Source organism: Ambystoma mexicanum, chromosome 2q (genome assembly GCF_040938575.1).
Source record: "Ambystoma mexicanum isolate Mex_15411 chromosome 2q, UKY_AmexF1_1, whole genome shotgun sequence".
NCBI lineage: Eukaryota > Metazoa > Chordata > Amphibia > Caudata > Ambystomatidae > Ambystoma > Ambystoma mexicanum.
This window is the reverse complement of record NC_090924.1, coordinates 1,284,806,694-1,284,834,219: the sequence shown is the minus strand read 5'-3', so window position 1 is coordinate 1,284,834,219 and position 27,526 is coordinate 1,284,806,694. Positions and strand designations below refer to the sequence as shown.

Here is a 27,526-nt window from a genome sequence, read left to right as displayed (position 1 = left end):
CCTGCAGGCCCCTCTCCAGTGTGTCCGTTCTTTCCCCCAGGTGGGCCACCTCCTGTTTCAGCTCCCCCAGGGCCGTATTCAAATCGGATCGCAGCAGCTGAAACTGATCCTGAAAGGTTCTGGCTAAAGTCGCGCTTAGGGCATGCATCTCACCCTTGATGTCCCCCCTCGTCAGAGGTTCCCGGCTCCCAGCCTCTTCATGGGCCGCGGGCATGTTATGATGCCCATTAGCCGCTCCATCATTGCTCGCATTGCTCGTGCCTTCCATCGCCGACCACATGGAGGGGAGGGTGCCAGGGGGGTCCCCCGACCGCTGGCTGGAGCGCAACGCTCTACTCCTAGGCTTGGGGGGCATCAGCTCCTTCGCACTTCTGGAGGGCCCGTCGACGCGGGAGAAGGAAGTCCGCCCCCTCCCAGGCAGATCACTGCACACACCAGGTCCCTCTCAAAGCGCCGTGAGCTACTCCCCTCCACAGTCAATCCTCCAGTGGGTAGCAGTAATTACTGCGAGCAGTGTCAGTAGAGGCCCCCCTCCCGGGGTTGTCTCAGCCAGGGGGTCCTAACCCCAGCTCAGCTCCTTCACCAGAGCAGCTATTTCCAGGGGAGCTCCGCAGCCGTCAGGGTGGGGAAGGAGCCCGGTGTACAGCTCTCCCGGGACCCCCCCGCCCGCGTTACGCACCGGGTCAGGGCCAGTAGAAGTCCGTTCTCCCGCCTTGTTTTCTCTCCTGAGGGTGGCCGAACCAGTAAGGCCGCCCCCTACCGTCCGGAGCGGGCCAAGGGGTGTCGCCTCCAACCCTCACCCCCCCGAAGTCTCGCCCGCTCCTCACCTACTCGGGAGCCCGGCACTCCACTCCGGCGCCTCCTCACAGCGCAGCGCCTCTAGGCCGTTGAGGGAATCCGGCAGCACTCCTCACTGCGGGACAGTCCAGGTCCGTCTCGGGCAGCCCCCTCTCTCCAGCAAGTGCTCCCGGGCCGCGGGACCGCGTCGGGCTGTCCCGCTCAGGCGGGGGCGCTCTCCAATCACTGCTACTGCGCTCCGGGGGGGCAGACACCAGGGGGCAGGCCGGCCCCTCCCCCCACGCCGGGGGCACTCTCACCCGCCAAGGACTGGTCGCCGGTTCTCTTCGCCGCAGGCTGAGTCGCTCGCCCGCCGCTGCCAACACACGCCACCGCCGCTGTAGTGGACCCGGATCCGCGGCACCTGGCGTCTCACGCCGCACAGCCTCGCCCAACGCAGCACCGCCCCACATCAGCTGCCGATTGCCCTCGGGGGGTGGTGGGTCCCGATCGAGGGCCTCAGGATGCGGGAGCGGCCGTCGGCACGTCTACTCGCTGCCGGCGGCCATCTTGAATCCCAGTGACCATGTTTTTGAATTGCTTACTATTAGTGCCTGTGTGTTTTTCTAGATGTGGTTTTAAATAAATAATTATCTCTCTTTTACACCAAACCCTGGTCAGTGTTTACTTGTTCTATTGTGTGCTCTTGGCCTATTATGAATACTCTGTATACTGCCTAACTCTTCTTGAGGGAGGTCTGACTGCTCAGCCACAGCTACCAAGTGAATCTGTGTGGTACAGACTGCTACCAAGTGGGTTTACTGCCAAACACCTGTAGTCTTAAATCTTTTGCAGTGGTCACAGAGGGAACTGCACAGGTTTCTGCCTAACAAAGAGCAGCTACCAAAGAGGGCAGAGTTGAAAGCGCTAGGGATGGGAAAAACCCTGTGGAAACTGAGATACCTTAAACGGAAATACTGTGAAAAAGGGGACAAAGGGACGCACTGTTGGCGGCAAGCCTCTGGGTGCAGAGAGCCGAAAGATGGGTGTCCACTTTGGGGGGCCCTGAAGAGGGCTACAGGGACTCATAGAAAGAAATAGCAGAAGGTTTCACCCAATATTATGAGAAGCTATATAAATCAGAAGTCCCCAAGGAGGAAACTATAGTGGGGGGAGTACCTAAAAGGAGTGAAAATGCCCAGGCTCACAAGCCCAGATGTGGAACATCTAGAGAGCCCGATAACAGCTGATAAGGTACAGGAGGTGATTTCACGCCTTCTGAAGGGGATAGCACCATAGGGTTTTATGGAGGGGTATATGCAGGGGTCCTAATACACCATATGGTGAAGCTATATAACCACATACTGGACACAGGGGAGGCGCCAGTAACATTTAGTAGGGCACGAATATCTGTAATTCCAAACGAAGGAAGGGATCTAGCCCAATGCTCATCATATCGTCCCATTTCACTCTTAAACTTAGATGAAAAAATATTCACACATGTCTTGGCGACACGCTTCGTAGGAAAATGCCCTGCATCGTTCACCCAGACCAAATGGGATTTATCTCAGGTAGACAGGGCCCTGATGCGATTCGGAAAAGATGCGAATAGGGCAGAAAAAGTCCATCTTACTGAAGCCCTACTAGAATTAATGCATGCCAACATGGCCCAAACTATTAACAAACCAGATGGACAGCAGGTGCTCCGCCACTTACCTAAAGTCACAGCGACACAGACTGACCCCTGTGAATCATGTTCGAATGCAATGAAGAGTCAAACCCCTACAACAAAGATCATTCCTCCAGGTATTGAAAATATATTGATCGACCTAACCCCAGATGCCATCTCGTTACAAACGGCCCAGACCAATAACAACCAGTTGCTTGTATCTGATGTGAAAACTAAAAATAAAGATACATACAGTATCTTTGACCAAACCAGACCAAATTCACAAGCACAACTACAGACTGTGAAATCAAAGAAGCAATATAAAAAACAACAAAAAGGCTCCAGAGCGTTTCTCCGAAATGTAACCTTACCATCGAACCCCAAGCCGACTAATACACCAAAGAGCCTGCCTAAGCCTACTTTCGCAGGACCAAAGGAAAATAGTAACATAGAAAAACCTGGACATGACCAGAACTTGAATAAGCCTGCTCTGAATACAAATGACCCACTAGATAAATAAGTAGCCGACCGACACGCATCAACAATTGATCTGTTGATGAACTTATCCACTTATTCTAACGACGAGACGGCAGGGCATTTGCTGAAGCAAATACAGCGAAGTAACTCTTCGCTAATAATAGTTGACTATTACGAGCAAACTTGATCAGAGCATCAGGCCACAATCTCGCTTAACGGCGAAGACATCTCCGAGACAGAACAATCTAGATAATCAATCAGAATAGACATGGATGGATCTGACATCTCTGAAAGTCCGCTTGGCGATACCATTGCCCCTGCACCAGCTTCCGCGAGCCTAAACTTGCCTCAATTCATTGATGCAAGGCTACCAAATCGCCGAAATAGGATAATCCTTGAAAGACTTGGCGAATCAAATGATGGTTTGATACTGAACAGATCAAACACTCTACGGCTCTTCCATGCGATACCTGACTTAAAATCAGTCGCAACAAATGACATCCACCTAATTGAATTTATGGAACCAATTAGATTAGATTGCATATGGAAGACTGTGCCACCATCAAAACTCTACTCATTCTTGAAGCCCACACAAGCGACCTTCGCAAAATTGGATTCAATCTCAAGGTGGTAGACTCAAATCCCTTTATTGAGGATAAGGTCCTCACTATAGAAAAATAACACTTGAGAAACACAACAAGACATTCTTCAACAAGTTCCTACGAAAGTAGTTATTCCTCCAGTCAGCTCTCCGATTGTCGAAGACACACCCCAAGATCTCTTTATCACTGCTATCTTTGGGGCAAACAACAACTCCAGAACGACAGGCAGCCCTTCTGGAGAGAAACGAGCAATATGCGGTCAACAATGAACACCACCTCATCTGAACAACATTAGCAACGATTATTAATAACTAAATATACCTTCACCTTGTGCTCACGGAATACTCATGGTAATGCCCATTTATACTGCAACAATGGAATTATTAAATGCTGATATCATCTGTCTCCAAGAGACATGGCTATGCCAAAAACCTCTATGTGAAGGCTACTCGATCTACATGAACCCCGCAATAAGTGCTCAGTAAGGTCGCCCATCTTCAGGTCTACTTATCCTGCTTAAAATTGGTGCAAAGTTGGCAGTTATTGACAATAAGAACATGAACCCATGGATTCAAATAGTAATAATACTACAATATCTGATACCTGACACCCTTAACCCCCAAAGCTCAGCAACTTTTTATTAACACCTATTGGAATCCGAAAAAGATAAAGGATGAACTTTACATCAACTCATTACTAACAGCAATGGACAAAACCGTTATCAAATTTACTCACATTGCCTTCATTATCTGTGGAGACTTGAATATCCATCTTTTCTCCAAAGATGGCAGAGAACTGGAGGAGCACCAGCTAGAACCACGAGCCCAAAAATGGTTGGAAGAAATGCGCATTAGGAATATGAAACGGTTGGACGCATTCAGGACTGACAGTCATGTTCCGATCCCAACTTGGTCTCGTGGACACACCACAGGGATTATTGACTACATATATCGCTGTGATCATATCAAAGAACCCCTCCTGCGGAATGATAACATCTACACGAAAGACAGCGATCATTTCATTATGATTCGCTCCTGGTCCACAGTTAGAGCATCCACGTCCCGTGTCATACTCCCAGAATTACAAACAAACTTAGCCGCAACCCCGCTGAAACTGACACAACACCACTTAAGCCAACTTCCAGATTCACACGCACCCGGCCCGGACGGCTTATCAAATTCTATGAAAGGACCGACAGAGAATCCTGGGGATTACCGCCCAATTGCTCTTCTCGATCCTTTAGGGAAAATATTTGCCAACCTCCTTTTATCTAAATTGACCGCCTGGGCCGCAACAGCAAAACGACAAGCACCACGACAAACCGGATTCGTGAAACAGGTTGGGACAAATATCAACCTGTTTATTCTAAACCTTCTCAAGCATGAAACAATTAAAGCAGGAACCCAAACCTATGCAGCATTTATAGATCTACATCTTTCCTTTGACAAAATAAACAGAAACCTTCTATGGAACAAACTAAACAATTGGGGCTGTCCAAGAGACATTCTGGAATCAATTAAATATAAAAGTCCAGATACGCATGAGTACAAACGGTCTCATAACCCACCCAATAGAAACAAGGCTGCCCCCTAGCCGCTGCCCTCTTTAAGCTATTTACATCAGAGTTTGAAGAGATGGACGCCACTCCTTTAATGAATCCTCCGAAGGTAAACTCAACACCTGTCCCATGCATTCTTTATGCTGATGACATTGTACTCTTTGCACAAACACCTAGAGGCCTACAAGCAGCACTTAACAAAGTGCAAGACTACATGGAGTCAAATGAACTTGAAATCAACGTAAACAAGACAAAAATCATGCCTTTGGTTCGACAGTTGGGTGCCCAGAAAAATATTTCCTCCTTTTACCTGCAAAAAGAAAAAATAGAACAAGTATTGACCATCAAATACTTGGAAGTCCTGATCAACAACTCCCAAACAGAACAACCTTGGATTGACCATCAAAAATCCAAAGCCCTCATGCTGGCGAGACAGGGCCTGATTCTACAAAAAAAATGTGGGAAATTCTCCCTGAATCCTATTATATTGTTCTACAAACAAAAGGTCACACCTATCCTGACATATTCTGCATAGACTATGATCAACCTCACTCAGGCCATATGGGATAAACTTGAAAGCATCTTTTGGAAAAAAGTACTTGCACTTCCGTTATCACTTTCAATCGCATCAGATTTGAACTTGGTCTCCAATCACTCCTCTCTATTGTGAGATGGAAACAAGTCGACCTGTATAGAAAACTGATGAACGACAACCAGATCCCTGCCCTAAACATTCTCTGCTTGAACCCAGAGAATATCAAGACAACAGCCTTGAACAAATGGAAATCTTTGTCAATTTCCAACGCACGGAAAGTGACCTATCTATGTACACTCTGATTAACAGACCTCAAAAGGCAAAACTGTACTTGGCAAGACGAAATTGGCTCCAGACACAGAAATCTAAAAATCATTATAAACTATCCCTTAATTGCAACAGCGAGTGTCGAGCCTTAAATTAACTCCCACTCTACCTCAATCTTTTCCCCGATCGGGAGATACGCAACACCTTTTTGCGACTCAGGCTTAACATCCACCCAACGCAAGAAATCATAGGGATAAGAAACCGTCTGAACGACCCTGATCAAAGCTGCAGATTTTGTAGAGTGCCTGCATCTGTCGAGAGCCTCTACCATATCATGATGCAATGCCCAGCGCTCTCAGAAAAACGTACTACAATTGCCCAATTATATTTAAAGGATCGAAAAACATTGGACCCAGGAGAACGCTTATCGCTCTTACTATCTGGCAACAACAGAACAATGACTATTTCAGTTATTTGTTTTTGGTCACCAATCCAGCCTACACTAACGAAAGGATAAAGCTTTGTTTTTGCTCTACTGTATATATACGAATTAACAAACACACAAATGTAATGTTTTAAGGTATAAACCACATGCATTTTAAATAAAAATAAAAGAATATCGGTAATTCCAAAGGAAGGAAGGGATCCAGCCCAATGCTCATCATATCGTCCCATTTCACTCTTAAACGTAGATGAAAAAATATTCACACATGTCTTGGCGACACGCTTCGTAGGAAAAATTCCCTGCATCGTCCAACCAGACAAAATGGGATTTATCGCAGGTCGACAGGGCCCTGATGCGATTCAGAAAACCCTGGATCTCATTGAACACTTTAAGGGGGACCCGGCGTGCTATTCTCTATTGAACTTAGATGCAGAAAAGGCCTTTGACGGGGTCGAATGGAGCTTCCTATTTGCTATACTGTGGAAGATAGGGGTTGGAGACAGAATGTGTCGAGCAATCAGGGCGATTTACTCAGGCCGTACAGCGAGGGTAGTTGTGAATGGAATGAAGTCAAGGGAGTTTGGACGTAGTAGGGGTACAAGGCAGGGGGGCCCCCTGTCACGCCTCCTATTTGCCTTGACGGTGGAGCCACTGTGGGAGAAGATACGTGGGGACGACCAGATGAGATGTGTTGAGGTGGGGCAGGATAGCCACAAAATAAGTATGTACACAGACGACGTACTGTTATATCGCTCAGAGATGACGGCGTCAGTCCCGTGGGTACTTAAGATACTGGGAGATTACGGAAGAGTGTCAGGTTTTAAAGGACACGTAAATAAGTCTGTACTCCTTCCCTTGAGAGGTGCAACTGGGGAAGAAAGAGGAGAATGGGAAGGCCTGGGGATACCGGTGGAAGATGAAAGCATAAAATACCTGGGGGTGAGAATACCCAGGGAGCTGGAGAAAATATACATGCTGAACGTCCCCCCCCCCCCAATCTGCACAGGCTCTTTGGTGAGCTGCAAACTTGATCATGATGAGGAGGGATGCGAGGTCTACTAGGGGTTTTCGAAGAAGACCAAGAAAGACTGCTACAGCAGGCTGGCGGCGTGAATGAAATCGGGTAAGGCCTCTGACTCTGCTTCCAGGCATGGTCATGCTTCCCCAGGACCGGCCAGTCCCACAAACGAACTTCCTCAGAGGTCAAGGTCCTTTGAGGACACCCCACCTTCGGGGGTCCAAAAGAAGGCCAGGCTACACGACATTGACCCCGCTGGTTTTGCCGCAGCTGCGGATACCAGCGTGGGAAGCACAAGGTCGCTGTCACCCAAGACTTCTAGGGCAAGCCTACCTGTGAGGGGTGCTCCCTCTAAGAGAAAGTTTTTGACTCCATCAAAACCCCTCTTACTATCGGCGGATAAGGCGTCGAAGGAAAGATCGAAAGGTGTCCCTTCGCTCCCCCCCTCCCCCTCGCCGACACCACCACCAACATAATCATCAGCAGCATCTCAGCCGGCCAGAACAACTTCATCATCAACAGTCACAACCACGGGGGCGTGGCCCGCGAGCGACCGATGAAGACGTGATTCCCCGTCACTCCTAGGCCGCCGGCCAAATCCTATATTCATCCTGCTACGAAAGTTACCTTAGTGGCATTTTAACACGTCTCAGTGAAGCGCTAGATATTGCTGCAGTGATTCGCAAAGCAACTAAACAAATTCAGGGTGGCTTTCCGAAGTTACGGCAATTGTAAATTGGGGACATGAGGCCGAGAAAAGTAACTCTAAGATGGCCGCCGAGCCATGAGGCGCAGTGACTGCCTGTGAGGACCAGCCCGCGCAGAAGAGAGAGTGAGTAAGAGAGTAAGAGCAGTGAGGTGTGCACTGGCCCCCACCCGACGGCGAAGAGGAGAGGGAGTGAATGAGCAGAGAGAGTCCGCCCTGCCCATTCTCGGTGGCGGAGCAACCTGCGACTCAAGGCGGAAACAAGTGCTCCCACCGTGCTGCGTGAGGGAGAGATCCTGTCCTATGCTGTCCGGTGCTGGCGGGGATCGAATGTGACACGGGGAGCCATGGGTGCGTGGTGATTCTCTGCTGTGCATACTGTGCCCTAAGCCCGCGTCTCTGTGCATGGTGACGGAGGCGACTGCGGAAAAAGACAAGATCCCGACAACAGTCGGGACCCATTAGGACCCGTGTAGCCGGCACGGGCGCTCTGCTACGCGTAGAGCGCCTGCCAATCCTCCCCGGTGGAGCGGCGTCATTGTGCTCACACGGTAAGAGGGGCTTGAGGAGGGGGACGGGAGGCGGCGCCCGCGCCACCGGAGTCACACAGACCAGCGGCCCCAGCTTCAATTTATATTTGGAAAGCATTGCGCAGACCAGACTCGATCCCGTCACGAAAGATCCACGACAGCAAGAGCACATAGACACTCTGCCCAAAACCAACTATACAGCGCACGCAAAGAGGCAATAATATCAAGAGGACCTAATAATGTCATGAACGCAATGCTTCACTCTTCAGTAGAAAGGGGAGACACCCGGAACAAGATCAACCATCTACCGTGGTAGACATAAGGGGGGATATACCCGAGCAGACCACGTGGGCTGGAAGACACGTTTCATGTGTCATTGCACAAATTAGAGGAGGATATGCCAAGCCCTGCACCCTGGAAAGAGCAGTAATATCGGTGTTTAACACACTGTGAAAGCCCACTAGTGCTGCTCCCGCAAGCAGACTGTGCAACTCATTACATTTTTGAACGAACTTATCAACCGCGACGGCCAGGCACCCACAACTGTCACAATCTCAAGCGGAGTTCTACGAATAGTGGTCATCCCACGCATACGACGGATGCAGAGTATGAGCGATCTGCAAAATATTGCTTCACCAGAATAATGGGTACTCTGCTATAAGATCCAGGGGTGGCCGCAGAAGAGGTTGCCGGTCCGGACTGTCGCTGCCTCCCTCCCCCTCCAGACAGGGCTTTTGTCTTCCGCATATAGGGAAGGATAAACGTAGGAAAAGCTCGACACAGAGTAGAATCGAGCAGTACGCAACTACACCCTTGTCTCGCTCCCCCGAGAGGCTGTCATCGGCAGAAACAGATTGCGTGGGGGACAATATCTCCCGCAGAGACATAATGAGTGCCATTGCCAGTTCCAGAACGTCGATGGAAAAGAAAATACAGTATTGGTGCGGACGTGTCCCTACTAAGGCACGACCTACATAAGTTAACTTCACGCACAAGTGAAACAGAGGCACGGATCTCGGAGACTGAAGACAATATACGAGGGGTGAATCGTCAAATGTCCAACATGCTAGCTCGGATCAAAACCCTGGAAGCAAGAGCAGACGACAGCGAGGGCAGATCCCGGCGATCCCGAAAAAGCAGAAAGCGCCTGCATGGAACTGTTCCTTAAAGAATGGCTTACAGGTACATATGATGCAGAATCCTTCTCTAGGTTTTTCTCCATCGAACGGGCGCCAACCCGCAGAGTCACACCTGGCGCACCACCGCGCACAGTAATTGCAAGATTCCTGAATTACAGGGATAGAGATACTGTGCTACAACTAGCAAGATCGAAAGGGACAGTCACGTATAATGGATCGTATAACGGATCGAAAATTGCTTTCTTCCCGGACTTCACCAGAGAGGTGCAGAGAGCGCGCCAATCTTTCGACCCGCTCAAAAAACGTTTACACTCAATGGGAGTCAAATATGGCCTAATCTTCCCGGCCCAGCTCAAAATATTCCATAAAGGCACGACAGTACACTTCACGGATCCGAAAGTGGCGTGGGACTGGGCTGAGTCACACATAGATGGTGACTGGAGAGCCGAGGGGAGGAGGAGAGGGGAACGCAACAGACCGCACCCTGAGCGGCCACCAGACCTGGAACCCCAGCAGCAACCACAAGCTGAGATCCCGCAACAGGGAAATGAATCATGACACTGTGTACCACCCAAGATAAGACTAACGCTGCAAAAAAAAAAAAAGAAGCCAAAAGAGCTTATGGTCTGCACTGTAATCTGATCACGAAGCATACGAAGGCTGGCGGCCACCCAGCACCCGCCCCCTTAGTCGAAGTAACAAACCTATAGCACTGCCAAAGGCACTACGCTGCCCAATCCCAAGCCGGTCCAGGATTGTGGACCCCGGCTAACACGGAGCGGGCACATGCCAGCTAAAGTTTAATTGTTTATAAGTTTAAGTTGGGCCGAAAGATGCTTCAGTTGTGGGAGAAGTGTAGGGAGGGGGGGGAGTTGGAAGTATGTTTTTTATTTGTTGTTTAGATGTTAAAAACCGCACCAATGCCGACACACATACAGGGATAATTCTCTTGAGAATAAGTCCAGTAAAACGAAGGAGCAAGCGAGTCTCGACTACCAATGTACCTAGGTATGATCAAGATCGAGCCCTACCTAGATTGTTGGACCATGAAAAATCCTTAGAGATACAACATACCAACTGCACATATATACAGATTATTTACATAGCACAAATCACCAACGTAATTAAAAACAGAACCATCCGAGTGATGACATGGAACGTAAACTGGCTCGGAAATAGCATTAAAAGGCGTCTAGTCCTACAACCGCTGAACCGTCACTCCCCGGATGTAGCCTTCCTAACAGAGACACACCTGGCAGGTGTACATTATTTCAGACCATTCCCCACTTAGGATCACGATTAGAACCGGCAGAACAATCCCCCCACCCAGCTGGAGATTGAATGGTTATTACCTAGGATTCCCAGAACTGATCGAGCACATACAGAAGGCCACTGAAACATACCTTGAGTTAAACACAGACTCTGTAGACAGCCCAACAATACTATGGGAGGCACTAAAGACAGTACTTAGGGGTGAAATCATAGCCTGGACTACAGCCCACAAGAAAAAACATCTTGAAACATTACATGCAGCTGAAGCAAAGGTACGCAACGCTGAGGTTAATCACCTATCCCATGACCAACCCGAGACACAACGTGCGCTACAACTAGCACAAAAACAACTACAACGCATAGCCCTAGATAATGCCAAAGAAGCGCACGCAGCAACGCGAGCGAAAGTATATGAAACAGGGGACAAGGTGGGGAAAATACTGGCATGGTTAGAGCGCAGGGATTTAGGCCTCACCCAAGTCAGGAAACTAACAACGGAAGAACCAGTACCACTACTAACAGATCAGGACATAGCGGAAGGGTTTGCAAAGTATTACGCTGAGCTATACAGCGCACCATCTTCACCACCACCGACCGATATCCAAGAAGAAATCACCTTCCCTACCTTAGGTGAGCAGCAAGCTGGCCTATTGGAACAGGAAATTACAGAGGAAGAAGTAACTCGGGCAATGGAAGAACTCCAATCAGTGAAAACCCCAGGCCCAAACGGCTTTCCTGTTGAAATATGGAAGAAAATAGGCGCAAACATAATTTCTCCACAACTACTGCACCTATTTCAACACTCACATTCACAGGGTTGCCTCCCCCCAGACCTTAGAAAAGCCACAATAATAGTCTTGCCAAAGGCAGGGAAACCACCTGACCAGTGCAGTTTCTACAGACCCATCCCTCTTATTAACTGTGAGGCCAAAATACTGCAAAGGTATTGGCCAAACGGCTGCAGCAAGTCCTACACAAACTTGTACACCCAGACCAATTTGGGTTTATGCCACAAAGATCCACCAGGCAAAATATATACAGACTGCACACAGCATTAGAGAAACTACCTAGGCTACAAAACCCCCTGGCCTTACTGTCCATAGATAGGCCCATACTTCATGAGCTGGGTTAAGCTACTATACCATCTTCCGGAAGCAGTAACAAAAGTGAACGGGTACACTTCAAAACCCTTCCAGCTGGGTAAGGGCGCGAGACAAGGCTGCCCCCTGTCAGCCAATCGAGCCTTTAGCGATCCTGTTAAGATCCACACAAACATGGAGTGGCTTCAGATGGGCGGACAGATGAGAGGACAAAGTGTCCTTATACGCAGATGACCTGTTAATATACCTGGCGAACCCACGGGTTTACGTCTACTAGAGGGATACGGCAGGTTCCGCAGACTTCGTGTCAACTGGTCAAAATCCGTACTATATCAAGTACAGCAGATAAATAATGCAATACCAGACGAATGCCCTTATCGAGTTGAAAGAGGACAATTCAGATATCTAGGTATACTGATTACGCATAAGCTAACAGAATATGTGGAGAAAAACTTACACCCGATAACGACCAGGTTCAAGGAGGATGTCCGCCACTGGATGTCCTTACCACTAACACTACTGGGACGCGCTGCACTCTTCAAAATGATGACTCCCCCCCGCTTTCTCTACATATTACAAAATGCACCGCTACCCAATGCGCCCAGCAAGTTTCACAGGATAGACCAAACACTTAGGAAGTTGTCATGGAAAGGAGGTCACCCACGACTAGCACTTACTACCCTACAAAGATCCATATGGGAGGGTGGAATTGGACTCCCCCGGCTGCAAACCTACTACTGGGCCATTCAAATGGCAATAGTAAATGATAAACTGCATGGGGACATCACACTACTGCACAACAAAATACAGGATCCCGACACACAAGAAAGGCCCGTTATGAACCTCCTTTACCGAAAACAAGATCGATCTTCCACCCCATCTATGTCGCACATAACCCTAGTCTGGACAGACACACACAAATACTTAGCTTGGGACAAAAAACTAACCTTAGCACAACCACTGTGGTACAATAGACACCTCCCGGAAGTGAATAAACTCTCTAAGTGGCAAGCATGGGCCCAACTAGGCATTAGGAAAATTGGAGATGTAATAAAAGAGAACGAGATAAGATAATTCGCGGATCTAGTAGCCACCTTCGCACTCCCTCATAACGAGCAATACCACTATATGCAATTCAAACATGCGCTGCAGGCTCACCTCCTGGAATTGATTGATATACCGGACTACTCCCCGTTAGAACGCAACGTATTCCCAGAATTGCTTAAACATAAAGTCACGTCCATCATGTACAGCGCCATAAACTCCTTTGCCACAAAAGAACTGTCGGGTCTGAAAACCAAATGGGAGAGGGAGGTAGGTGACATACTTCCAGAAGAATGGGTAACCGCATTAATGTACCCCAGGGAATCGACTATTTCCTCCAGGCTTAGATTAATTCAACTGAAGATATTACATAGAATTTACTATCCAAGAGTGGCATTGTTCAACTGGGGGACGACCAACAACCCAAACTCTCTGAGATGTAAGAGGGAGGAAGGGTCCTACTATCATATACTGTGGGAATGTGCCATCATTCAACAATACTGGCAGCGATGCTGCGACAAGGGTAATAGGAAAGAGAATACACGTAAATCCAAAACAACTATTGCTGGGAATAGAAGAAGATATTGAACTAACTAGGTACGAAAAGGCCTTCCTATCCACCACCACTGCAATACTCAAAATGAATATAGCACAATTATGGGGCTCCGAAAGGCCACCGAGCTATGAACAATGGATCACGGATTTGGACATCTGCATTGCAATGGAAAAAAGGGTTTACACTGCCAGAGGGTATCCTGAGAAAGCCCAGAAAATATGGCAAAAAATGGGAAGTTGCACATTAAAAGTAATCTATAAAGACAAACCGAAGTGTCACCCAAGAACTCGCAAGTATACCAGGTTGTGTGATATGATAGGGACAAAGTGTCAGGGCATGTTTAAAGGCTCATTAGTATAAGACCATGTGGGGGAACTATTGGCGGGTGGGAAAGGGAAGTTTTGTTTACCCCGTTGTGTGGGGCTGTGTGCTTTATGTTACCAAAAACAATAAAATGTTTTATTTAAAAAAAATAAAAAAAAGTCACAACCACGTCGACGAAGGCTCCTGCTTCTACCCCATCAACGGCCATTATTTCTTGTTCGAAGGCGGGGGGGGCGCTGGCCACGAAGGTGGTGTCCACTGTCACGATGACGGCCACTCCTCAAGTGTCACTACCTCAACAGCTTGAAGCAGCTGCTGCAGCGCCTGCCAAGGCCCCTGGAATGGAGACAGCTCTCCTGGCCGGTCCTCCCCAGAAATCTCCAGAGAGAGGAGGGGTAAAGCTCCTACTGATCCTAAGAAGGGTATGGGCCACCCCATAGAAGCCAGTGCAGATGTATACGAGCTCAGACGAGGGCGACTATCATCTGCCCGACTATTGTTCGGACCACGAATGGGGTCATAGATGTGGGTGGGTCTCCACGGAGCGAGTTCGGTACCCCACCTCGCCAAAGAATGGCGCATCATTCCGGAACCTCCACCACTCATTCCTTTCACGCCTCAACCTAGAGACATGTGTTTGGACATTCTAACAACGCTGCACACGCTTTTTTTTCGGAAGTCCAAGAGAGTCTGCTTTCCACACCTGGCCCTGAACCATCTAGGACTCCCACAAGACTGCTGCCCGGCAGTCCACGCCGGCGCAAGTGCAAGTCAAAGGACCTAACTGGTCCAGTGCATCAACCGCCACCTCCACCTTGGGCTCTGACTGGGCACCCGACAACACACACGGGTACGGATACAGCGGCTATAGTGACCGACAGTGAAGAGGCAGATGACTTCGTACCAGCCAACTGGGAGCCGTTGGGCGCTGATGAACCTGCAGGGCCTCTCTGCCGGATGTGGTCGGCTTGTTTCATGCTATGATGTCCAGGGCCTCAGAGCTGTTTGATCTGGTTCCTGAGGAGACAAAGAATTACGGTTTCCTTTATGAACAACGTGAGTCCAGGCGGAAGACTGTCATGTCTGTCTGTTTGCTGGACAATATCTGGGAAGAGGGCTTGGCCCTATTGAAGACCCCGTGCACCGCTCCACCCATGCAGGATAGACTCCAGAAGAAATACAGAGTCACAGACTCAGCCCCCAAGTGTCTGAGGTCCCAACCTTAACCAGACTCTGTGGACTGAGCCTCAGCCTCAGCCAGGAAACGCTCAGCAAACCCGCATCTTTGTCAATGGTGCCCCTGGACCAGGAGGGGAAGAAGCAAAAAGCGATAGGGGGAAAAAGGATCATCTACACTGCTGACAGCACCATTAAGGCTGCTAATACCCTGGCCATTTTCTCCTACTATGACCGGGAAATATGGTACAAAGTGGGCCCTATTCTGGACTTCTTTATTAAGGAAGTAGCTCTGGCGCTGTCCCAGGAAGGGGAAGCGGGCTCAGACCACTCCGACAAATGGGCAACGGGGTGTCTCTTCGTCGACCGGGATGGCTCAAAGCCACCAACTTCAGCAACTGTAGAGGTGTGCATTGACTATTTGACTGACTCGGGTCCGCCTGCTCTATAGCTCCCTGAAGCAACTATGAGTCCTCCAGGACCTTTCCCCTGGGGCGGGGGACGAGGCTGGGTTGCCCCCTCTGTCCCTCGCTGTTCGCTTTGGCCATAGAGCAATTTGCGATCAAACTTGTGCGCCCTGAGGCCTTCAGGCGTGTGACGATGTATATAAAAATTTGAATAAATAAAATCAGAACAGATACTGTTTGTGTGAGATTTAAATAACTGTGGGGGGCAGGGGAGGTATAAGACCTTCTGATTTACATGAGCAATCCCTCTGTCACGCCATGACTCGAATACTTGCAGACTATCAAGGGTTTAGTGGGCTCAAAATAAACTGACAGAAGCCAGTTGTTTTTCTTTCCTTTAAAGGGTTGGGTGGGGGCAATACTGATGGATTGCCCTTGTCCGGTCTCTGAATTTAAGTATTTGGGCATTCACGTGAGTCTGTGTGCCTCAGACTTCCTCAGGCTCAATCTTCACCTGGTTCCCTCTTGACACAGTGCATTGGCAATCTCTCCCGCAGACTTTACTGGGCAAGGCGGCTCTCTTCAAAAAACGTTTTCTCTGTTTCTCCTAGGTTTCTCTGTGTTATGTAAGAAACCTGACCTCACTTGTAGACCCCGAAGATCCTTTGTTCACGTAGCCAGAGGAGGACCATCGCACTTGGATCCAGACCCTGGGGGCGGACGAGCGAGGGAGGATCATCTGGGCAGGGGATGCTTGGGGACTGGACTGAGGAAGGAACAACCTCAGACGAGACATGGTATCTCCCCCCCTTTTCGACACACCCCTACCCGCCATCTGGATACTGCCACCAAAGTCCCCGCTTACCCCATGCACTTCCAGTAAAGAAGCGAAAATATCATGGGAAAACAACAGTATCTGAATCTCAATGCGGACATAATTTAATTCCGTGGGGACACTAAATCTCCCATAATTCTCCTTTCCCATCTAACTACCCTAGGATTGCCCTGCAGCACACCATCATACACCGGGAACCTACAATCCAAAGGACTGTCTCTTTAAGACTAAGCTCCCTTCAGAGGAAAGATCAGGCATGTCACAAAGATAAGTTAATAACCTCCCTCTGATTCCACACCTGCAGCCTGTTAACCTGATACAGGTGGATAAAGAGAGGAGGCTCAAACTCAAGAGACGGTGGAGAGCAAGGCACAGCACAGGTACAGGGAGGCTGCATGGCTGAGACAAGTAGGGGATCCCCAAGTGCTGACAGTGAGGAAAAGGCGGGACATAGAGGGGGACCGTGGTGCACAGAGCAGAACCCAGTGAAGCCCAGGACCGACTGCTGGAGATGCTGGCGTGCTGTGGAGCAGCAGCTCCCTGCTAAGTCTGCAAGGCAGGGAAAGGAGGAGTTAAAGTTTGGAGGCCTCCGACCTCCCCCATCCCAAATTGCACAGTGTTTCATTTTCCCGTAACGAGGCCACCGTCTGTGAGTCTACCAGGGACAGGAGGAGGCCCTTACCTGGCTGGGAAGCCGCACCGAGACCTGTAGAGCAGAGACCCGTAGAGCAGAAAGGACATCTCTCGACTCTGGCCAGTAAGCAGGAAAGCTGGAAAGCCGGCTAGAGTCGAACAGTGAGGGAGAGAAGCATTGTTTAATGATACTTTACTTTGTATCTATGTGAAGTGGCGCGGCTCAAGGGAGCCCAGTGTTGAACTGTCTGAGAATCCAAGAGATATAAATGAACAACGAAAGACTAAGAGCAATAGTTGAATTGGTCCTGTGCCAAGAGAAATATTGGTGCAGATTCCAAAGTCTTCAAAAGTCTTTGTATTGTTTAAAAGTAACCGAATGTGGCACCAAGAACTACATAATCAATGTGGTCGAGCACAAATGAAGAAACAAAGTAAACATATATCTGCTGAGCACAGTGTAAAGTAACTGTGAAAGTGAAAGCGGATGAAGTTCTGCGATCCCGATGAAAAGCATCATGGAACTTGCAGTCCAATAAATCACCCAAAGAGAAAAGACAGCGTGGGACTTGCCGTGCAACAGATTGTGTAAGGTTGAAGAAAAGTAGCGAGTGAACAATCACGCGTCTGACTGCAGGCGCTTGTAAAATTGAGGAACTGTGGAATACAGGAACCAAGATGCACTTTGTTCATTGCGAGGGAAGGCACTTGTGAAACTAGTACATTCTCACGAATAGAGAAATAAGATTTTTTTTGAAACTGTGAGAAGAGGCTGTAGTCTGGGAAGGGGAACCCTATAGAGAAAGATGAGGAACTCGAGCCTGATTGAGGGAAGTCTGGTTATGAAGAAAACAGGGGACCCAGACTTGGGTAAGGAGAACCCAAGTGGCCTCATTGAACTGTGAACTTTAAACTGTACCGTGAACTGAGAACCACGAACTGTGAGAAACGTAAGAGATGCATTCAACAGCCAAAGTGTGGCCTGCTCCAAGAATTGTGTTGCTCACTTGTCCTTGTCAGAGACCCAAAAACCTTGTGCTTAAAACGTGGGGAAGGGAGATATCTTGGACAGTACAAGAAGCCATTCTGACGTATGATTTAGAATCACAAATGTTCCTTTTACAGCTCCCTTTATACTCTTTTGTTTACTCCGAGAGGGCAAGGTTAGGTTTTGTTAGCATAGACCATTTATAATTTAACTCAGACTAACTAGGACTGTTTTCCTTTTATTTGATGGTCGCAAGTACTCCCATCTTAGCTCTAGGGCCAGACGGGAGTTTTTTCAACCCCATAAAACTACCAATGAAGGTGTTGAAACGTATAACCTTGTGTTATTGTCTTACTGTTGCTACCATGATTTCCTTACAGTTGCAAAACTTTCCATTCCCTATTCCTAAAAGGTTTTTCGACAGAATTGAGGTTACCCTTAGTGGGTTTTGGTTGGGGTTTGGGGGGGTAGGAGCCACGTATTACCCTCAAACGTTGCAGTGCTCAGTATGGGAAGGGGAATAGGCCTGCACAGTCTCCATCAATAAAACTGGGATGTACAACTAAGTGTTGTGGTTAACCTGTTGCTTGGAGACCCAAGGCTTCCTCACATTGCAATAGAAAAGGGATAGATGAGAGGGATGCCGCCCAGACACATTCTATATGGAGATGGGAAAGTGAGGTCAGTCCTCCCACCAATGCTACAACGCACACAATGGGTATGGTCTGATGCGCGCACACACACACACATAGGATGTTGGGGTAGACCGACCCTGGAACAACCCCACTGGAACAACGCACACTTGCCCGAGTTACTTAAAATCGGACACTTCTGAAGCTGGGAGGAACGTGGGATACTTGTCCTAGCTGATGTGGTGCAGGAGTGATGGCTTATCTGATTTGGGACAAAGCAAGACAGGTAAGGACTGTCGGGTAGGGAGCAGTATAGACACATAACTTGCTCACGCCATGGGATCCCAGTTTCCTTCCTTGGAAGACATTCTGAAATGCTTTCCCTTTGAAGCTGATCTCCTCCCCGAACGCATCGTTACCAAGGTAACCTATACCCTATATCAAGTACTAACTTCATTCGGGACCAAAGAGCTGACCCGGTGTTAGGGAGAATTCTCTGTAAAGGCTAATTTCCCAAACCTAGTGAGTCTCCCAGCAGCTTTGCTGGATTTTTGGGGTTTCATTTTTTCTCCCGCTAAGAGTGAGACTCTTTTTCTCCCACTCTTAGGCATGATTTGAGAATGTCCTTTGACTATGTAATGTGTTTTATGGGCTATGGGGTCTTTTACTCCATAGAGCTTCATGTGTTTTTGGTATATGTGTTACACAGCACCCGCAGTGCAGTAACACAGGGGTGTCATAGTGACCCCTAAACATAGACTCCATACCCTGGGACTGACTACTGTCTCCCAGGGCATGTAAAGTCACCATTGACTTTACTAGTCTTAAATTGTGAACAGAACCAGTGCAAACCATCATATTGTGGAAGTACTGGTAGGGGTAATTCGATTGCCCCTGGGTCTGTTTTTCAAGGGGGCACTGTCCAGTCCCCCCTTGTCGAGTTTCTGGCTGGTGGCAGTGGTTACCTTGCGAAATATTCCAGCAGATTATTTCCTATGGGATTTTCCCATTCATTTTAAACGCACCACTTTTTTGGTGCAATGTTAAAGATACCGCCGGGTTATTTATTTAATATTTATTCCCCGGTTGGGTCTTTTTTCCAGGACTGTTTTAAAATGGCGTTTGTGTTCCCCTCTGTAACTCCAACCCAAGTCGAGCCCTTTGTTCCACTTTTGGCGGGCTTCTGCACAGAAGCCTCCAAAAGTGGTGCCACTCTGTCGGGGTCTACAGGATGTGTGGGAGGGGGGGGGAAATAGGCACCCTGGACTGAGTTGCCTTGGCAACTCATGTCGCACTCTTGTGTGATTGGCCCAGTGGTGAGCCGCCCGGCTCACCACTTAGCATGTTTGATTGATAGCTAGGCTGATGAATGGGGGTTTTGCTGCATAAAAGCAGGGCTTTGGGGAATGGAACTTCAGAAGTCGCCACAGGACCTAAAGAATCCGAAGAGGGGAGAAGCTGAGCCATCTACAACGACGACACCACCGGTGGAGCCCTGCTGTACGAAACTCACCACTTTCCCGACGACAGAGAAGATCTTCTTCCAGGAGAGTCTTCTTCCCTTTGATCTGGTGGGACCAACCAGTTCGCCTTTTTCGCCTTCCTGGATCGTCTCGTGGTCGAATCGCCCGTGCCAAGCACCCCGGCAGCCTGATAGCCACGCTTCACCACTACCGCGAATAAAAGGGTAGTACCTTTTAACCGGGAAACTCCACGGCTGGTTTCTTCCCTGGCAGTGCACCGACCTCCCTCTTTCCTCCACGTCTAGATCTTCTCTTCCCCTAGACGAAGCCCCAACTTGCACCCGCTGCCAGGAACAACTGCCCCCGCTGGAGCTTTCTCACCATTTCAGGTACTGTGTCCCGCCTGGTCTCCCTTGCAACAGACTGTCCAAGGTCTCCCATAAATCCTTGACTCTCTATCCTGGGGTGACCTCGGACCCGTTAACATTACCTTTCTAACTTGATCCAATCTCTTTTTGACTTTACTGCAAAGACTTTGAGTGCATTTCCACTGTGTGATCTTGGGCACATTCCGCCTTGCTCTCTCCAAGAGTGGGCCTGGCCTATGAACCTTTTGCTCTACAGTAGACCCTGCCTTTATTGACTTCCTGTGGTTTCTTAAAAGTGTTGGTACTATGTGATTTTCCTATTCTGCCTTTTCTCTCCCTTTTTAAACAAATTATTGGAGTGCCATCTACGGTTATGCGCTCACCTCTGTTTTGCTAAATAAATGGTGTCTTAACCTAGACTTGTCAAATAATTAATTAGGGAGGTGTATATATTTCTAGTGACCGTGTTTGAACTTGCTTGACTTATTAGTTCCAGTGTATTTTTACAAGTGTGTTTTTAAATAAATAATTATATACTTTTATACCAAAGCTCTAGTTAGTGTTTGCTTATGCTACTGTATTTTTAGCCCCATTGTGTATACTCTATATACTGCCTAACTCTTCTTGAGAGAAGTCTGACTGCTCAGCCACAGCTACCAGGTAAATCTGGGTGGTGCAGACTGCTACCAATTTGGTTTACTGCTAACACCGTAGTCTTAAACTTTTTGCAGTGGTCCCTAAGGGAACTGCACAGGTTTCTGCCTAACACCTGGCTCAGGGAAATATGGGAACGGTATGCTGGGTTATGAATATTCCGTCAGGCTGGGAATTCTCGGTAAAAGAAAAAAGTTTCACTTTCGTTTGAAAACTGTATTTCTCAAAACCAATCACTGTCCTCTGGGTCATACTGCCCCCATACAATGGTGGCCCTCTACCTAAGCTCCACGCCTGGAGGCCATCTTCAGATTTGTACCGCACGCTTCTGTGTTGCGAGTCCTCACTTTGCACTCCAAGCTTTTTTTGCACTATTTTAAATTCTTTTTCTAAAAAATGTTGAAAAGATTTTAACCGATTTTTGATAATCATTTTTGACCAAAGGACAGCTACCAACAGCGGGGATCCACTGCTGTCAGATTTTCATCCACCGTCTGATCATCCATCAAAGTTTCGAGAAGGCCCAGCCTTGGGCCTATTTCGTGCCTTTTGACCATGTCCGAATAGAAGAAGGAAGGCAGGAGCCTCTTCAAACGCGAAGTGTGGATTACTGAACGTATTTGTAGATCAAATGCTTATATTGCCTGCATCTAGACCACGTAGAGGCGGGATGTGAGGTGGGCCGTGGTTTCTCAAAGGAGACCAAGAAAGATTGCTGGAACAGGCTGACAGCGTGGCTTAAATCGAACAAGGCCCCTGACTCGGCCTCCGGCAATGTCATGCCGTACCCAGGACCGGCCGGTCCGACGAGCAAACTCCCTCAGCGAGGAGGTCAAGATCCTTAGAGGGCGCCCCGCTTGCGGGGGTCGATGAAAAGGCCCAGCTTTGCAACGCTGGCTCTAATGGTTTTGCCGCTGATGCGGGTCCCAAGTCAGAGCGCGATCACCATCAACCTCCACAATTAGCCTGCCGACGTAAGGGGCTTCTTCAAAGAGAAAGTCCCTAACCGTGTCCAAACTCTGTGAATCAGCGGACAAAACCAGGGATAATTCTGGGGAGAACCCAGCGAAATTAACCAAGACCGCTCAACCGAGCTGCTAGATCAACCGAGTTCGCAACATCCACCACGACAGCAGTGAAGGTGGGCAGGCCCGTGATGGTGGTGCCTACAACGGCCACCCTACGTGTGTCCTTGACCCTGAGGCGTGATACAGCTGCAGGGGCAGTGACGAAGGCAGATGGCACTCCAGGGCTAGGGAAAGGCCCTGCGACCGTATCGGCCCAGAAATCTGCAGAGAAGGAAATAGAGGGGCGCAAGGCACACCCGGTGGAAATTCCATGGACCCAGGTCCTGCTTCAGGAAAATATTCGAGCTCTGACGACGGCAACAGTGACTTGCCTGATGACTACTACACGGAAAACGAAGGAGGCGAATCATTAGGCAGTGAGCCTATGTCCCCTGCGCACTAAAGGAGGCGTTTCAGTCCAGATCCCTCGCAACAGGCTCCTTTCACCCCTCCGCTGAGGCACATGCACTGGATATTCTAACGAGACTGCACACACTGATCACATAGCTCCAGCAGAGAGCCTCCGAGGTTGAGTCGCCCTCCTCTGAAGAGAAAGTCTAAGGGGGGTGCTGGCCCTCAACGCAATCCGACCCCTCCACCATCTTGTTGCGACCCGACTCCAACCGGAGCTCCGACTCCGCATACAGACACAGGCAGCAACATGGCGACCGCGACTACAGTCGCGGACGAGGACGACTTTGTGCCAGCTGACGGGGAAACGCCACACGCGGGTGAGCCCCAAAGGGCTTCTCCAACAGACGGAGTTGAATTCTTTCATTCCATGATGTCCAGGGCCTCCGAGTTGTTTCAGTTGATACCTGAGGAGACAGCGGTGCAAGTCGAGTAGAAAGACCTTCTTGTCTGTTTCTTTACTGTACTACATCTGGGAGGAAGGCCTGGTGCTAATGAAGAGTACGGTCCCACCCAAGTGTGAAAGATTGGAGTACAGACTACCGGATTCAACTCCCAGGTGTTTAAGATCGCAGCCCTCGCCCGACTCAGTGGTCTCGGCTGCAGCCAGGAAGTGCTCGGCGAACCAATCGTCTGCAGCCATGGTACCTCCGGACCAGGAAGGGAATAATCTGGACACAATGTCAAGAGGATAATCTACACAGCAGCCTCTACCATCAAGGCAGACAACGGCCTAACCATTTTGTCCCGATATGCCCGGAAAATATGGTACAAGCTGGGACCTATTCTAGACTTCTTGCCGGAGGGCAATAAGGTTGAGGCACTAGAACTATTTCGAGAAGGGGAAGTGGCCTTGGACCACGCCATCACAGTGGTGGTTGACATTGCGGACATGGGTTTCCGCCAGATGGGGAACTGCTTGTCCTTGCGTTGACAAGGGTGGTTGAAGGCAACAAACCTCTACCAGGATGTTCCAACTAAGGTGCTGGATATGCTGTTCGACGGTGAAAACTCTTCGGCAAGGCAGTCGACAAGTCTTTACTAGCCAGAAAGACCGACATAGAGACGGCTCGCTCCTTGGGTACCCTGCAGCAATGTTGACTGTTGTTCTTTCGTTCGTCCAGAGGAAAACCCGGCAGATCTACCCTGTATCAGCAGCCTTCACGCTCCTCCAAACAAGAAGCATGCAGGGGTCGCTGTCAAGGCGGCCGATGACAGCGCTGGCGCCGCCCACAGGGCAGGGCCCGACCCACAAGCAGGCATGCACCGCTGTGGCCTCGGACCCCACTTATGCACCCCAGTGGGAGGCAGGCTGGCGAAGTACTTCAGCGTGTGAAGATCATCACCACCGACAGATGGGTGCCGAACGCTCTTGGACAGGGCAGACCTTGGAATTCCAACGCAGGTATACTCGTATTCCACTGGTACTGCGACGAGAACAACACAGACCACAACTTCTGCAAGACATGCGTGCCATATCGGCCTAAAATCGGCTCAAAGGGTTTTCATGAAGTGCTTGGCTTCTGTAGCAGCTCATCTTCGTCTGCAGGGCATGCACGCATACCCTTATCTGGACGATTGGCTTCTGCGATCCCGCTCACATGCTCTGGCAAGCGAGCACACATTGAGGGCCGTACGTCTTCTGACAGAGTTGGGGTTCTTCATAAACTATCCTAAGTCCTGCTTGACGCTATCTCAGGATGCGCTGTTTCTATGTGTCCGTCTCAACACGGTAGCGTGTTTGGCATCTCTCTCAGAGGAGAGGGTGGTGACTATACTAGGCAAAGTACAGCGCTTGTCATCGGCACAGACGGCGACGGTGCAGGACATCAAGTTGCTGCTGGGTATGAGGTCTTCCTGCATCAGCCTTGTCTGCCTATGCAGACTTCAGATGACACCTCTCCAGGAATTCCTGGAGGCGATGTGGATGCAAATATCGGGGACCTGCGGACAAGATCTCCCTCAACGAGGGATCTGCCGGGCGATACAGTGGTGGGGTGTACGGACCGCATCTCGTCCATGGGACGCTGTTTCAAATTCTGCCTTACCAGCAGACAGTCACCACAGACACCTCTGGCATCTGGTTTAGAGGAGAAATAAAGTTTTCAAGCGAAAGTCAATCTGTTCTTTCTTTTAACAAGGATTCCCAGCCTGATGACAGGGAATATTCCTGAGCATGTGAATCCATTCCAGACCCATGCCAGAGAACAGTAGTTACAGTTAAGTAACTTAAACCATACTGCACTGAGTATACTATTCTGGAACGGCACTGGTCAATGGGCTAAAGTAGAGAATATCTGTCCAAGGTGTGGAAGATCGGTGGTCACCTTCTTCCACATGTAATGGGAATGTGAGCAAAGTCAGGTTTTTTGGGGGAAGTGTATTCACAAGCTAACCAAACTGCTAGGTTCTCGGGTGCCTCTAGATACTAAATTAGCATTGCTTGTGGAGAAGTAGGGTACATAAAGTACAAGAAAGTGTTTTTGCCTGTAACAATAGGGCTGATCAAAAAGAGTGTCATTGCGGCAATGTGGGGCTCGGCGGATCGCCCACAGTTCAATCGTTGGACTGCTGAGGTGAACAGGTGTATGTCTCTGGACAGAAGGATTTACAATGCAAGGGGTTACTCCAAAAAATTCCAGAAGGTATGGGGCAGGTGGGAGAGGCAGGGTTGAGGAGCATTAATTTTTGCTTTCACCTCATATTCTGTAGGACAATGGGCGGGTTACCCTTTCTCTGCTGCTGTGTCACTGATTATTATGATATTCCTCTGATGATGTCTAATCAAGCAAAGGCATATGTTTTTCTGTTATGTTATTATTTTAAAACAATAAAAAGTTTAAATAAAATGATTTTATAAAAACATAATTGTATTGTAGCCACAAGTGTTCTCTCCAGTCCCAGAGCAGATATACTAGAAAGCTCTTTACAAAACCCAGATGAGGAATTTTGATAGTGTTGGTGTGATAATATTTGACTGCACGTAACTGCTTAGTGTGTATTTTAAAGGCCTAATAAACGATTGTATATGTGTATCCTTACCTGTTGAATTGGAATCATTGGTACCGATCTGTGTGGTCTCATTAGACTACTCTCAGACCCTTCCTGAGACTAGGCCTTGCCACTATGCTACGCATCTTGATTGGGTTTGGCTAAAGTATTCGTCTTCCCTGTTCACCATAATAGGGTGGCCTCCCACAATCTTCCCTCAAGGGCTGATTTTGGAAATCCATCTTAATAATGAGGAACCTGGGAGAGGAAGGAATCCATTTGAACAACAAATTGCTTGTCTCCGAGTAATTCTCTTTCTAATTGATTAGTCCATCCATCCACAGATTCCTCATTGCTCTTCCATCCTACCCCTAATATTGGATCACTTATTTGCCTCTTGCTGTTCTGAGGCCCTTTAGCTACATAGTGCTTTGGAAAAGGGGAAAAGGACAGAGCTGATGTCATGTTGTGCTACAGGCTTATATTGTGCTCCTAGTGTTGCATTCAGCATCATCCCAGCGTATTGGAGTCGGCACCATGGTGGTTAAAATGGTTCCATAGGTAGCTGGTAGTTATATACATGCTCATATTAGGGGAACCCTTAAAGGGGATTATGCCAAGTATGCATTGCAAACACAAAAACGTACTGAATCACCCTCAGTGACATGCCTCCAATTTTATATATCGTGCAATTATAGCAAGGCATCTAATATTCCATTAACTTGTTTAGTTTCTAAAAAATATCAATTTATTTCATTCATTAATGCCATATGCCATAAAAGGAATCGCAACAACATTATATCATTTGATGTGTCTAGTCCTGCACACAATTCCTGTATGAAAACATATAATATTTATAATTCATTTCCAAACATTGTACAATTCATCTGAGTATTGACTCCATTTTACACATTTAGAGCTGTCAAAGCTTACAGTCATGTAATACCATCATCAGACAGTGTGTAATGTGCAATAGAACACTTAAAACCATTTGAAACAAAATGGCTCCTAAAATAATTTCTTCCAAGGAACCCCTATACCCAACATGTTTTGATTCTTCTCTATTTGGAACCTTCTTCACGGGGAAAATGTCATGATCGCTTGCACTGATGAGTTGAAATTGTGGCAGGTATTTGATTCCAATGTAACGTAAATATGATGTGTTGCTCCCAGCAAAGGATCATTTAATTATTACATAATTATGGGTGGAGGAATGTAAATAATTTGTATTAATTCTTAAACTCTTCAAAGTATAAACCTTATGTGTCGATCAAATATGGCATGTCTTTGGTCCTGATCAAACATAAGGTTCTGGTCTTTGGGATCGGTGGCCTGCCGGGGAGAACAGGCGTGTTTTGAAATATATGCAAACACACTTCCCACAAACACGAAGTTCAATTCCAATCAAAGAGAAAATGCCTTCTTAAGGATTATTTAAGCGGATCATTATATTTCCATGGATTGCTTTTCTCCCGCAGATTCCTCATCGTGATAGATATCCATCATCATGAGGAATCTGTGGGAGAAGAATCCATAGTAAGATCATTACGGTGAGTAATTTCACCATCTACGATGAGGAATCTGTGGAAGGAAGAACTAATCTATCTGAAAGAACATCGCTGAGATGTAAATAATTATTTTTCTTTGCAGAAATGCATGTGTGCAATGTTTAAATGTGTGGTGGTGCTATTCCTGGCAATATTTGCATAATAAAGCAAAATGGTCCACATGGTGCTCACAATGCCCATATGAAAGTATAACACTTTTCTTATTCCTTTCTGACTCCTCTAGAGAGTTAGAAAGCTGAAAATGTTCCCACGCAGCATTACCACAAGACAGATAAATAAATAGAGCGTGATATGCGATTAATGTAATCCAAAAT

General features: G+C 48.1%; 1 protein-coding gene across 3 annotated transcripts in view; it reads left to right on the top strand.

Moving 5' to 3' along the window:
- The window catches only part of DNAJC13 (DnaJ heat shock protein family (Hsp40) member C13), a 2,820,731-nt gene that overhangs the window by 2,533,793 nt on the left and 259,412 nt on the right, over positions 1-27,526 (top strand). The gene's annotated exons all lie outside the window — the stretch shown is intronic.